We start from the raw sequence: 13,884 nt of genomic DNA on the forward strand, positions 1-13,884 counted from the left end.
CAAATACATCACTATGCCCATCTGTCAACATGTGTGAGAAATCATGAATAAAGTGATACCATACAGCATGAGGAAAACACATCTCTATGCATATATGTCATGTGTGCATGTCAATGCAATGTATCTCAGAGATTGCACTCATGTACTCACACTCTCTCAGAGTACTCAATCTCATTGTCTTGCATTCTCTCCCACTATGCTCAGCATACTCAATCACTCAGCGATATACAATACCTGTTGCGGCATGCATCCCGATCCCTGTTTATAGTCGACTGCGCTCACTGGGGGTGTGTACAGACTCATGAGGGGCTCCTACAGACCAAGCGTTATAAGCACGGGCAACTCACGTGCTGCACGGACAACTCACGTGCCATAATATAAATATATAGATCTGCACGGCAAACTCACGTGCTGCACGACCAACTCACGTACAATAATAATATAAGGATCCGCACGGCCAACTCACGTGCTGCACGGCTAACTCACATGCAATAATAATATAAGGATCCGCACGGCCAACTCACGTGCTGCACGGACAACTCACGTGCTATAATAATAAAGTATGCTACAGGCAGGCAGCCCCGATCCACACGCATCCTCATAATCAGGCCCTCGGCCCCACTGAGTCATCAATCTCTCGAGTCTCTCGGGCTAACAATGTCATGAAAAATAGCCCAAAAATGATGATGTGATGTATCAATAAATAACAACAGAGACTGAGATATGATATGCAATGAAATGAATGTGACTGAGTATAAATTTTCAATTTAAAACAAATAATTCACAGCAATATGACCTCTGGGGGTCCCAATAATACTGGCACATAGCCTCAAAATGATTTTTAATATGCTTTTCAGCTCAATATCTTTAACTCATAAAACTGCATAGAAAATGCCAAGATTATCTACAAATTTCATAGAAATAATTATGTCACAATTTCTATAGTGCACGCCCACACGCCCATCATCTAGCATGTGCGTCACCTCCCAACAATTTACGAAATACATATATTCAGGGTTCATACCCTCAACTCCAAGATTGAAAGAGTTACATACCTCGAACAAGCCAAATCCAATGCCGAGCAAGCTAAACAATGCTCCAAAAATTTTATTATGCGCATATCAACTCCCGAATGGTTCGAATCTACCATAATTAATTTGATTCAGTCCACACAATTTATAGGAATTAATTCCATATCAAAATACTTATATTTTCCAAAAATCCAAAATTGCGCCCCAAAAATCACCCGTGGGGCCCACATCTCGAAATCCGACGAAACTCATAAAATACGACAACCCATCCAATTACAAGTTCAACCATACTAATTTCACTCAAATCCGACTCCAAGTCGGTATTCAAACTTGAAAAATTTATTTTGTGACATTATAGAAATTTCCTTCTATTTCTCTAGAATATTCAATAATCTTATACCAAAAATGAAGATTACTTCATGGAATATAATCACAAAGGAGTTAAGAAAACTTACCCCAGGTTGTGTGAAAAGTTTTCTCTCCAAAATCTCCCAACCCGAGCTCCAAAATCCGAAAATGGGTGAAAATGTTGAACCCTCGAATTTTAAGGTTCTGCCCCAGCGATTTGCGCACTTGCGCCTCCTCTTGTGCGAGCAAAATGTCGCATTTGCGGACTCCACTCGCCTGCCCAGTTTCCGCTTCTGCGCGCATCCGTCCGCATCTGCGCTCACGCAGGTGCGGAATTTTCCCTCGCACCTACGACCAATGCCTCACAGCCCTCTGCCCGCATCTGCGCTCCTTCTCGCGCAAGTGCGATTCCACACCTGCGAAGCATCTTCCGGACCTGCGCACCTCGCTTCAGCGCAACCCTGCTCCCACTTGCGAGCTCGCACCTGCGACTACTTTTCCGCAGGTGCGATTACACCAGAAAGCTTTAGTTCCAGCAGTCTTCCAAATTTAAAAATCAATCTGTTAACCATCCGAAACTCACCCGAGGCCCTCGGGTCCCCGTCCGAACATACCAACAAGTTCCACAACATAACACGGACCTACTCGAGTCCTCAAATCATACCTAACAACCTCAAAAATACGAACTACACACGGATTCAAGCTTAATAAATTTCCAAATTTTTAAATTCTACAAACGACGCCGAAACCTATCAAATCACGTCCGATTGACCTCAAATTTTACACACAAGTCACATTTCACATTACAGACCTATTCAAATTTTCAGAATCGGATTCCGACCCCGATATCAAAAAGTCAAACCCCCGGTCAAACTTCTCAAAAATTCAACTTTCGGCAATTCAAGCCAAATTCCACTACGGACCTGCAAATAATTTTCCGGACACGCTTCTAAGTCCAAATTTACCATACGGAGCTATTGGAATTATTAAAATTCAAATCCGAGGTCGTTTACACATAGGTCCGCATCCGGTCACTATTTTAACTTAAGCTTTAAACCTTGAAACTAAATGTTCCAATTTCTTCCAAAACCTCACTGGACCCGAACCAATTACCCCGGCAATTCACACAATAACTGTACGGTACAATTTGAGAAGTAAATGGGGAAACGAGGTTGTAATACTCAAAACGACTAGCAGGGTCCTTACACAGAGAATCCCAGAAACCAATCCTAACAACACATACATAATCCAATCAACGTAACATAACATGAAAACAATACTAACAGTGGCCTCATAAGCAATATATTTCTAGAAAATGTACGACATTAACATCAATTATTCAGGTGATACGTAACTCATAGCAGGTAAGCTCCCAACATCCTCATAAAACACAGAAATGAATGTTTAAATTAAAGATGACATTTTTGGGTCATCACAATAGATCCCCCTCTAAACAAAACTCTCGTAACGACTATATATTGTGTTATTGTGTGAAAGAAGGATTCTCAATTTATAGAGGTTATAATCTTTTTCTCCAATAAAGGAATTTGTCAAATATGGAAGAGATTTATATTTTTCTTTAAGAAAAAGTAAAACAATTATGGTTAATATTCTACTCTTCCTTCAAGTAAAAGAATAAATTCAAATAAGGTAAGAAAATCAGGACCCTAACAAATCTCCGCTTTGGCCTGAATTTTCTTGACAATGCTTAATCCTCCTTCTTACATATTATCCGTCACTATTGTTTGGCATAGTTAAAAATATGTATGGGTTAAAAATTGGAGCTTCGTGCGTTAAAGATGAGCATGAGTTAAAAATATTGGAGCCCTGCGTTGAAAGTGAGCAAAGTTAAAAGTAGAGGCCATGAGTTACAAGTAAGCATGAGTTAAAAGCAGATGTAGCCCTGTGTTAAAAGTGATGAACATGGTTAAAGTTGAACCCATGCGTTAAAAGTAAGCATGCGTTAAAAGTGACTTTTGGTTTTAAAAATATAGCAGCATGAGTGTCGAAAATATAGTTGAAAACTTTATCTCCACATGTAGTACTTTAGACATTATATTTTTTCTTTTTTTTGGGATAAAAATCTTCATTATCTTCAAATTGGCTCTAGCTTGATCTGAACCGGCTTTGAACCTGTCTTCGACCTCGTTCTGAACCATTAGCTCTGATATCACTTGTTGGGTTCGAAAATAACAAGGCGTCATGCGGAAACTAACAAAGCAAACCTTGAACGACGGTGAATCATAAGACAAAGAGAATTATACTAAAAAGGCATAATATACTATAATATAATTTTGGTCAATTGACCAACATCAATCTACTAATATAAAAGAGAGAAAACTCTCCCTAAACAAAACTCTCATAAGGACTATATTGTGGATGCTATTGTATTGTTGTGTGAAGGAATGATTCTCAATTTATAGAGGTTATACAATCTTTTCCTCCGAGAATGGAATTTGTCAAAGTGGAAGGGATTTATATTTTCCTTTAAGAAAAAGTAAAACAATTATGGTTGATATTTTACTATTCCTTCAAATATTAGAATAAATCCAAATAAGGTAAGAAAATCATGACAAATTGCTAACAAGGCTTCCAAAGTGTTTCTTTCCTAATTGTTATCATTTATTATGAATTTCGATAGTAATAATTCCTTTATGTTTGACCATAGTGAATAAAGAAAAAGGTGCAGGCCTATACTAGAAAAGAAGTGAAATAGAAGTATAACTGTAGAAGAATTGAATACCCTTTTACTTCATCTTTTCTAATTGTTCAAGAGTGAAAACGAGGAAATAAATCACTTTTACTATTTTTCAACCTGTTATACGATTGAAAGTAATTTTTATGGAATACATATTTTACCGAAGAGAAATAATTCGGTTAAATATCCCCCCCCCCCAAATTCATACCCCATCCTCCTTTTCTTTGAAGAAAAGATAGTGCTAATAATTACATTGCTATACATCTTGCCATATTCAATTTTATCAAACTTTGCACGAAAAAAATTTGGATCAGAACTTGTTAAAGGTCTTTTCTTAAGTATTTGGATCTTTTGAGATTTCATGAAGTTATATTTGGTATCAATTTTTAAAAAAATCTCGTCATATTGTGGAAAGGGATATCTTAGTAGAGCAATTTAACACGAATAGTAGCTTTATATTTGACTTTACCATCATATTATGGTAGTGGTAAGAGCATAACAACTTAATTTCATGTATTAACACAAGAGAATTGTAATTTTAAGAATTTGGTAAGGACACACTCTTGGTAGAGTCGTAGATCTTAAACAAAGATGTCATAAAAGGTTGTGGTAGGGTGATAAGTAATGCTTCATCATTAATCCGAAATCTTGGGTTCAAGTCTTAAGCAATGGAGTCGGGTTTCATAGGGAGCATTTTATCTCAAAAGTGAGACTTTTTCTATGTGAATTCAAATTAGCCAGGCCCTAAAATAATTACTCAATATCAAATGAAAACTAGAAAAATATTAAACAAGACAACCATAGTCAAATTTAAATAACCACTCCTAAGGAACAAGCTAGGGTTTTCTTGAAAAGTAATAAAAAGCCCATACACTAATAAAATATGTACACTTGCATAGTGAAGACTGAATTGGCTTTCCATATCCCTCTTCCCCCATAATTACGAAACATCTATCCACAGAAAGAAAGAAAGAGCAATGGATCTAGTCATGAGAACACAACAATAACTTCACTATTCAACTAATGCTATCACATGGCTATGAGTCCCCTAAATTCTAGCCCTACCCAATTGACCATTGTACTTATTGCCTATACCCCCACTCTTTTTTTCCTTAAGTTTTCAAACTTCTTTTCTCAGAGTCATTTATTGTTATGGCTTAGCTCAGTCCATTGCATGTGTCCATCGCAAAAAATAAATAGTAACACCAATTATAGCCGCAAAGAACTTGGCAGTATTTTTTTTTTTTTTCTTTATCTTTATACATAAAGAATTTGTGTCTTCATAATCTGCAATGATTGTAATTAAATACTGCTACTGCCAGAAGTTAAATTACATAACAGTACTATTCTAGTTCCAGATTGTCGAATAGTTAATTTCGAAAATCAATTTGATCAAGTGACTGTATCAAATTTAGTAATTATTTATAAATAATTGTTGTTGGTTAAAATTCTTAAGAAATAAGTTTTTGTAGCATCAAATATACACAACATTTCATGATAAATATTGATTCATTCAACTCTAAAATAATGAACACCTAAGGGTGTGGTGTTATGGTCAATGAATCTAGAGCAAAGACCATATGATCGGACCTAGTTCCTGTCACGATCCGAAATTCTCACCTTCGGGACCGTGATGACGTCTAACATTTCACTTGTTAGGAAAGCCAACGCTAGAATATAATTAGCCATTTTAACAAAATTTTAAATTAATTAATAACAAAGAAATAAATGCGAAAATAAAGTCTAAAATAAAGTGAATAATCCATAATAAACATGATATCTAAATACCATCCCAGAACTAGAGTCACAAGTGCACGAGCTTCCAGAATAATACAAATAAGGGTCTGAATAAAATAAATGTCACGACCCAATTTAGGATCGTGACCGGCGCTTAGGAGCAAATGCTCCCAAGTAAGCCTCATTGGTTGTCACGACCCGAAATTTCCCACCGATGCGACCGTGATGGCGCCTAACATTTCACTTGCCAGGCAAGCCAACGTTAGAGAATCATTAAACCAATTCCTTATTTTCATTCATTAAGTAACAATAATTAACTAAAATGAAATATAATAAGTGCGGAATATCATAAAAACTGTATTAATTACTACCACCTGGATCTGGAGTCACAATTCACGAGCATTTTAGAATTTACTACAAGTAATAGTCTGAAAGAAATACAACTGTCTGAATAAAAGAAAAAAAACAGTAGGACATAAAAAGATAGACGGGGACTTCAAGGTCTGTGAACGCCGACAAATCTACCTTGAGTCTCCGGACAGCGGACCAATAGCAAATCTCGATCAACCTGAGCCGGTATCAAAATCTGCACAGAAAGTGCAGAGTGCAGTATCAGTACAACCAACCCCATGTACTGGTAAGTGTCGAGCCTAACCACGACGAAGTAGTGACGAGGCTAAGGCAAGGTACCTACAATCAACCTGTACAATTTAACAGTGTATACGCAAATAACAGGAATGAAGAACTAAATAGGAAATGTCGGGAGGGGAGACATACTAAGGGGAATACAGATAAAGAACTACAACAGAATGATCACCGGAGCAGTCAATATACCATGAATCAACAGGAATAATGAATACAGTAAAGAAAAATGCACGGCATAACCCTTCGTGCTTTTACTCTCAATCTCACCATAAAATTAATAAAAACGGCACGGCATTACCCTTCGTGCTTTTACTCTCATATCATGGCACGACATCACCTTTCGTGCATTAACACTCACAATATGGCACGGCATCACCCTTCGTGCATTAACACTCATAATATGGCACGGCATCACCCTTCGTATATTAACACTCACAATATGGCACGGCATCACCCTTCGTGCATTAACACTCTCCCTTACCATAATGCAATGCATGAATAATAACAGGGAGATAGAATAACAAGTACAAACCTTACTTCAACATTTGGTTCCATAATACCAATCTCAACTTTAAAATAAAAACTCAATTATCACCTAAAAATTCTGTAAACGTGATAAGAACGATAATTTGAACAACAACAGTATAACACGTAGTAATTTGGCATAGGAATAAGACAATATAAGAAAAACAGAGAAACATGGAAAACAAGTAAATTGGCGGTGCATAAGTACTCGTCACCTCACATATACGCCGCTCACATGAATTTCACTTAGCAAATATTCTAAGGTTCCTAATTCCCTCAAGTCAGGATTAGACACAACACTTACCTTGCTCCGAAGGCCACTTAATCCTCAATCACAGCCTTTCCTTTGGAATTCACCTCAAGACCACTCGTATCTATTCAAAAATGACTCGATAATATCAAATATTGCTAAAGGAATCAATTATATTGCATAAATTAAATTTTTCAAAATTTTCTCCAAAAAGTAGAAAAATCGACCCCGGGCCCGCTTGGTCAAAACCCGAGGTTCGGACCAAAATCCTTTTACACATTCACCCCTGAGCCCGAATATATAATTAGTTTTGGAATCCGACCTCAAATTGAGGTCTAAATCCCCAAATTCCTGAAATCCCTATTTTCTACCCTAACCCCTAATTCTACCATAAAAACTCTAGATTTTTGGTTGATAATTCAAGGAATGTAATGGGTAATTGAAAGAAAATGGTTTAGAATCACTTACCAACACTTTGGGAAAGAAAATGACTCTTGAAAATCACCTCTACCCGTTTGGTTCTTGAAAACTGTTGAAGAAATGGCTTAAAGCCGTGTTTGATTCTGTTTTATGCACTGGGCGACAGTGTGCATCGCGTTCGCGAGGCCACTGTCGCGTTCGCGAAGGGTACTGGCTGCCAAGCCTTCGCATTCGCGAGACGTTGCTCGTGTTCGCGATGGTTACGCTCCCCTGGCCTTCGCGTTCGCGAGACGTTGCTCGCGTTCGCGATGAAAGAACGACCAACCCTCCCCCAGGTCCCCAAGTGCTTCGCGTTCGCGATGAGCAGGTTGCGTTCGCGAAGGTTAAAACCCCCCATTACTTCACGTTCACGATCAGGCCTTCGCGTTCGCGGTGAAGGATTCTCAGCCTCACCGGATTACTCTTCGCGTTCGCGAGAGTACCTTCGCGAACGCGAAGAAGGACATGCCAGAACACAGATTCTGCAGAAAAACCAGATTTTCAAAGTCCAAAACATCCTGTGGCCTATCCGAAACTCAACCGAGCCCTCGGGGCTCCAAACCAACCATGTACACAAGTCTAAAAACATCATACGAATTTGCTCACGCGATCAAATCGCCAAAATAACACCTAGAACTCTAAATTTAGCACCAATTCAAATGAAATTCTCAATAACACTTTAAAATCCATAACTTCTCAACTGGACGTCCGAATCACATCAAATCAACTCCGTTTCTCACCAAATTTCACCAAATCAACTCCGTAATGAACCTATACCGGGCTCTGGGACCAAAATACAGACCCGATACTAACAATGCTAAATATCAATCAATTCTTAAAAACAAATAATTTTCAAACTTTTTATTCTCATCAAAAATTCATAACTCAAGTTAGGGACCTCTAAATTCGATTCCGGGCATACGCCCAGGTCCCATAATTCGATACGGACCCAGGGGGACCGTCAAAGCACGGATCCGGGACCCTTTACGAAAAATGTTGACCGAAGTCAACTAAAATTAACTTTTAAGGCAAAAATTCTTATTTTCATTAATTTTCAACATAAACGCTTTCCGAAAACCTGTCCGGACTGCGCACGCAAATCGAGGAGGGTAAAAATGAGATTTTTAAGGCTTAAGAGCACCGATTCGAGTTCTAAAATATAAGATGAACTTTTGGGTCATCACATTCTCCACCTCTAAAACAACCGTTCGTCCTCGAACGGACATAGAAAAATACCTGGGCTGGTGAAAAGGTGGGGATATCTACTCCGCATATCGGACTCAAACTCCCAAGTAGCTGCCTCAATAGGCTGATCTCTCCACTGCACTCGAACTGAAGGGTAACTCTTTGACCTCAACTGACGAACCTGCCGGTCTAGAATGGCCACCGGTTCTTCCTCGTAAGTCAAATTCCTGTCCAACTGGACAAAGCTGAAATCTAACACGTGGGACGGGTCACCATGATATTTCTGGAGCATAAACACATGGAATACCGGATGAACTGAGGATAACCCTGGAGGCAACACAAGTCGATAAGCTACCTCCCCCACTCTCTCGAGGATCTCAAATGGCCCGATATACCTAGGGCTCAACTTGCCCTTCTTCCCAAATCTCATAACACCCTTCATGGGCGATACCCGAAGCAATATTCTTTCTCCAACCATGAATGCAATATCACGAACTTTACGGTCAGCATAACTCTTTTGCCTGGACTGAGCTGTACGAAGTCGATCCTGTATAATCTTGACCTTGTCCAAGGCCTCCTGGACTAAATCTGTACCCAATAACCGAGCCTCCCCTGGCTCGAAGCAACCAACTGGCGACCTACACCGTCTACCATATAATGACTCATAGAGAGCCATCTGAATGCTCGAATGGTAGTTGTTATTGAAGGCAAACTCCGCTAACGGCAAAAACTGATCCCAAGAACCTCCAAAGTCAATAACACAGGCGCGGAGCATATCCTCCAAGATCTGAATAGTACGCTCGGATTGCCCGTCTGTCTGAGGATGAAATGATGTGATCAACTCAACCCGCGTACCCAACTCACGCCGAACTGCCCTCCAAAGGTGCGAGGTAAACTGTGTACCTCGATCAGAAATGATAGGTACGGGCACACCGTGAAGACGGACGATCTCGCGAATATAAATCTCTGCCAACCGCTCCGAGGAATAGGTAACTGCCACAGGAATGAAATGAGCTGACTTAGTCAGCCTGTTTACAATGACCCAAACTGCATCGAACCTTATCTGAGTCCGTGGGAGTCCAACAACAAAGTCCATAGTGATACGCTCCCACTTCCACTCGGGAATATCTAACCTCTGAAGTAAACCACCAGGTCTCTGATGCTTACACTTCACCTGCTGGCAATTTAGGCACCGAGCTACATAGGCAACTATGTCCTTCTTCATTCGCCTCCACCAATAATGCTGCCTCAAGTCTTGATACATCTTGGCGGCGCCTGGATGAATAGAATACCTGAAACTGTGGGACTCTTCAAAGATTAACTCACGAAGTTCATCCACATTAGGCACACAAATACGACCCTGCATCCTCAAAACTCTGTCATCTCCAACAGTAACCTGCTTGGCACTACCGTGATGCACTGTATCTCTAAGGACAAGTAAATACGGATCATCATCCTTCCGATCTCTGATGCGCTCAAACAAGAAAGACCGAGCGACTGTATAAGCTAGAACACGGCTGGGCTCAAAAACATCTAACCTCACGAACTGGTTGGCCAAGGCCTGAACATCCAATGCAAGCGGTCTCTCCCCAACTGGAATATATGCAAGGCTACCCATACTGACTGACTTCCTACTCAAAGCGTCGGCCACCACGTTGGCCTTCCCGGGATGATACAATATGGTGATATCATAGTCTTTCAATAGCTCCAGCCACCTCCTTCTGCTTGAACAAATACTGCAAACTCTGATGATCAGTGAATACCTCACATGGCACGCCGTAAAGATAGTGCCTCCAAAGCTTCAGCGCGTGAACAATGGTTGCCAGCTCTAGATCATGAACAGGGTAATACTTCTCGTGAACCTTTGGCTGCCGTGACGTATATGCAATAACCTTGCCACCCTGCATCAATACCGCACCCAGACCAATACGAGATGCGTCACAATATACTGTATAAGATCCTGAACCTGTGGGTAACACCAATACCGGTGCCGTAGTCAAAGCTGTCTTGAGCTTCTGAAAGCTCGCTTCACACTCGTTTGACCACCTGAACAGGGCACCCTTCTGGGTCAATATGGTCAACGGGGTTGCTATAGATGAAAATTCCTCCACAAATCGATGGTAATGGCGTGCCAAACCCAGGAAACTACGGATCTCTGTAGCTGATGTGGGTCTAGGCCAGTTCTGGACTGCCTCAATCTTCTTAGGATCCACCTGAATACCCTCTGCTGATATAATGTGACCCAAGAAAGCAACTGAACTCAACCAAAACTCGCATTTTGAGAACTTAGCATATAACTGGCTGTCTTTCAGAGTCTGAAAAACGATCTGAAGGTGCTGCTCATGCTCCTCTCGACTGTGGGAGTAGATCAAGATATCATCAATAAACACAACCACAAAGGAATCCAGGTAGGGTTTGAACACCCGGTTCATCAAATCCATGAATGTTGTTGGGGCAATTGTCTGCCCAAATGACATCACTAGAAACTCATAATGCCCTTACCGAGGGTAACCACTGTATAATATCAATATTCACATTTGGAGGTTTCAATGAACCAATCATATAATCGGTATAACTGTGGACTTATTCGCAAGAAGTCAAGTATAACGGTAGTCCATACTCGAGGGAAATCAGTAATGGTATGCTAGTTCTACCATCCTACTAGAGAGGGCTGTAACAGTATGTTATTACAAGGTGCACATCTAACGAACTCGCTGTTAGCTACGGGATCCTTCAATGTCTACTCCCATTTATACTTGTCTCTGTAATCCGTATATATTCGTAGAAAATATTTTAAAACAATATAGGGCATTTCGGTTCTTATCAAATCATATAATTTCATTTCGATAACAGTAAATTCAAGTAACGGTAAAACAGATCTAGTGACAATGGAAATATTTAAAACAACAGTAATCATCTCAAATAACTATTTCGGTATCATATCGAGTAAAGACTTGTCCCACATGCAACTCAAAATAATCGCTAACATATTCATATTAAAAATTATGTGTAAATCATACAAGTTATGAAAATACAAATTGTGGTAAGAATACTACTCACAACACTCGTGCCGAAATACCAAATGCTTCACCTTGAGCAATTCATACAAATTCCTCTAATCAATCTATAATTACATAATATCAATCTCATGTCAATTTCCTTGTTTAGGCTATTTCATAGCTAATTTAGAATACCCAATCATCGTGGTTCATGTTTGAGTCTTAATTTGTGGATTTGTATTTACTCATAGAACTAGTTCAAAATCTATAAATTTCAAACTATTTAGTATACTTTATTTCTCCAAAATTAGACCTATCAGTACTTAAACCAAACCTTTATAGCCTTACTGTCCATAGAAATTATTTATTTATTTATTAACAAAAAAAACTGATATTGAATTCTTTTGTACTACATGAAATCGAGTAGATGTAGTGAAATAATTCAACTGATAAGAAGAAGGTTAACCTCTTGAGCCGAAGGAGAACTTTATACTTTCAATTTCAACTCCCAGTTCTTCTTAAAGCCTTTGTCCAAAGCTTTCTTCTTCTTCCTCTCTTTTCTTCTTTTCTCTTTCTTTCCTTCTCTGCTTTTGTATTTTTTCGTTTCTGAAGCTTCAGCTTCATCCCTTTCCCCTAACCCTTTTAAAAACGTTGGGGCAGATGTTTTTGTTATGGTCTTCGGCCCTTTTGTCTTAAATTCCTAACCTTTTCCTCCTTTTTTTGTTTTATTAGTTAGTTCTTTTTTTTCCTTTAAACTTAAATTATTTACTAAATACTCCATTTGTCCTCATTTAAAATATTGGGGGTATTACATCCTCCCCACCTTATGAAATTAGGTCCCCGAATTTAACTCAAGTACGTACCTGTAGACTGAAATAAATGGGGGTACTTGACTTGCATAGCATCTTCTATTTCCCAAGTAGCTTCTTCAACTGTATGATTTCGCCATAAGACTTTTACGAACTAAATTTCTTTTGACCGTAGCTTTCTTACTTGCCTATCAACAATAGCCATTGGTTCCTCCTCGTAAGACAACTTCTCATCAAGCGGTATAGCAGGTGCTTCAAGCACCTGAGATGAGTCTGATATATATTTCCTTAGCATTGAGACATGAAACACTGGATGAATAAATGACAACTAAGGAGAGAATGCCAAACGATAAGCCACAGCTCCCACTCGGTCTAGTATCTCATACGGTCCTATAAACTTGGGGCTCAACTTGCCTCTTTTCCCAAACCGCATCACACCTTTCATAGGGGAGACTCGTAGGAACACTTTGTCCCCAATTGTGAACACTAAATCTCTTCTTCTCTTATTAGTATAAGACTTTTGTCTACTTTGAGCTGTAAGCAATCTCTGTCTGATCAACTGGACCTTGTCCATAGCTTCTTGTTCTAGGTCGGGTCCCAATAAGTTAGTCTCACCAGCTTCAAACCATCCGATAGGAGAACGACATCTTCTACCATACAATGCTTCGTACGGTGCCATTTGAATACTGGACTGGAAGCTATTGTTGTAAGCAAATTCAGATAAACGTAGATAAGCGTTCCAACTACCTCCAAACTCAAGAATGCAAGATCTCATCATATCCTCCAAGATATGTATAGTACGTTCAGACTGCCCGTCTGTCTGTGAATGAAATGCAGTACTAAGATCTACTCGTGTACCCAACGCTTCTTGAAAATATTTCCAAAAGTGTGAGGTAAATTGTGATCCTCTATTAGAGATGGTGGATATTTGAACTCCGTGACGTCAGACAATTTCGTTCATAAATATATGTGCATGTCTTACTCCACTATATGCAATCTTCACTAGCAAAAAGTGTATTGATTTTGTCAATCGATCTACAATTACCCATACCGAGTCATAACCTCTAAGGGTTCGTGGTAGACCGGTGACAAAATCCATAGTAATTCTTTTCCATTTCCACTCTGGAATCTCAATTTGTTGTAACAGTCTCGCGGGTCACTGATGCTCAGCCTTGACCTGCTGACAAGTCAAACAACT

This window comes from Nicotiana tomentosiformis, chromosome 4 (genome assembly GCF_000390325.3).
Source record: "Nicotiana tomentosiformis chromosome 4, ASM39032v3, whole genome shotgun sequence".
NCBI lineage: Eukaryota > Viridiplantae > Streptophyta > Magnoliopsida > Solanales > Solanaceae > Nicotiana > Nicotiana tomentosiformis.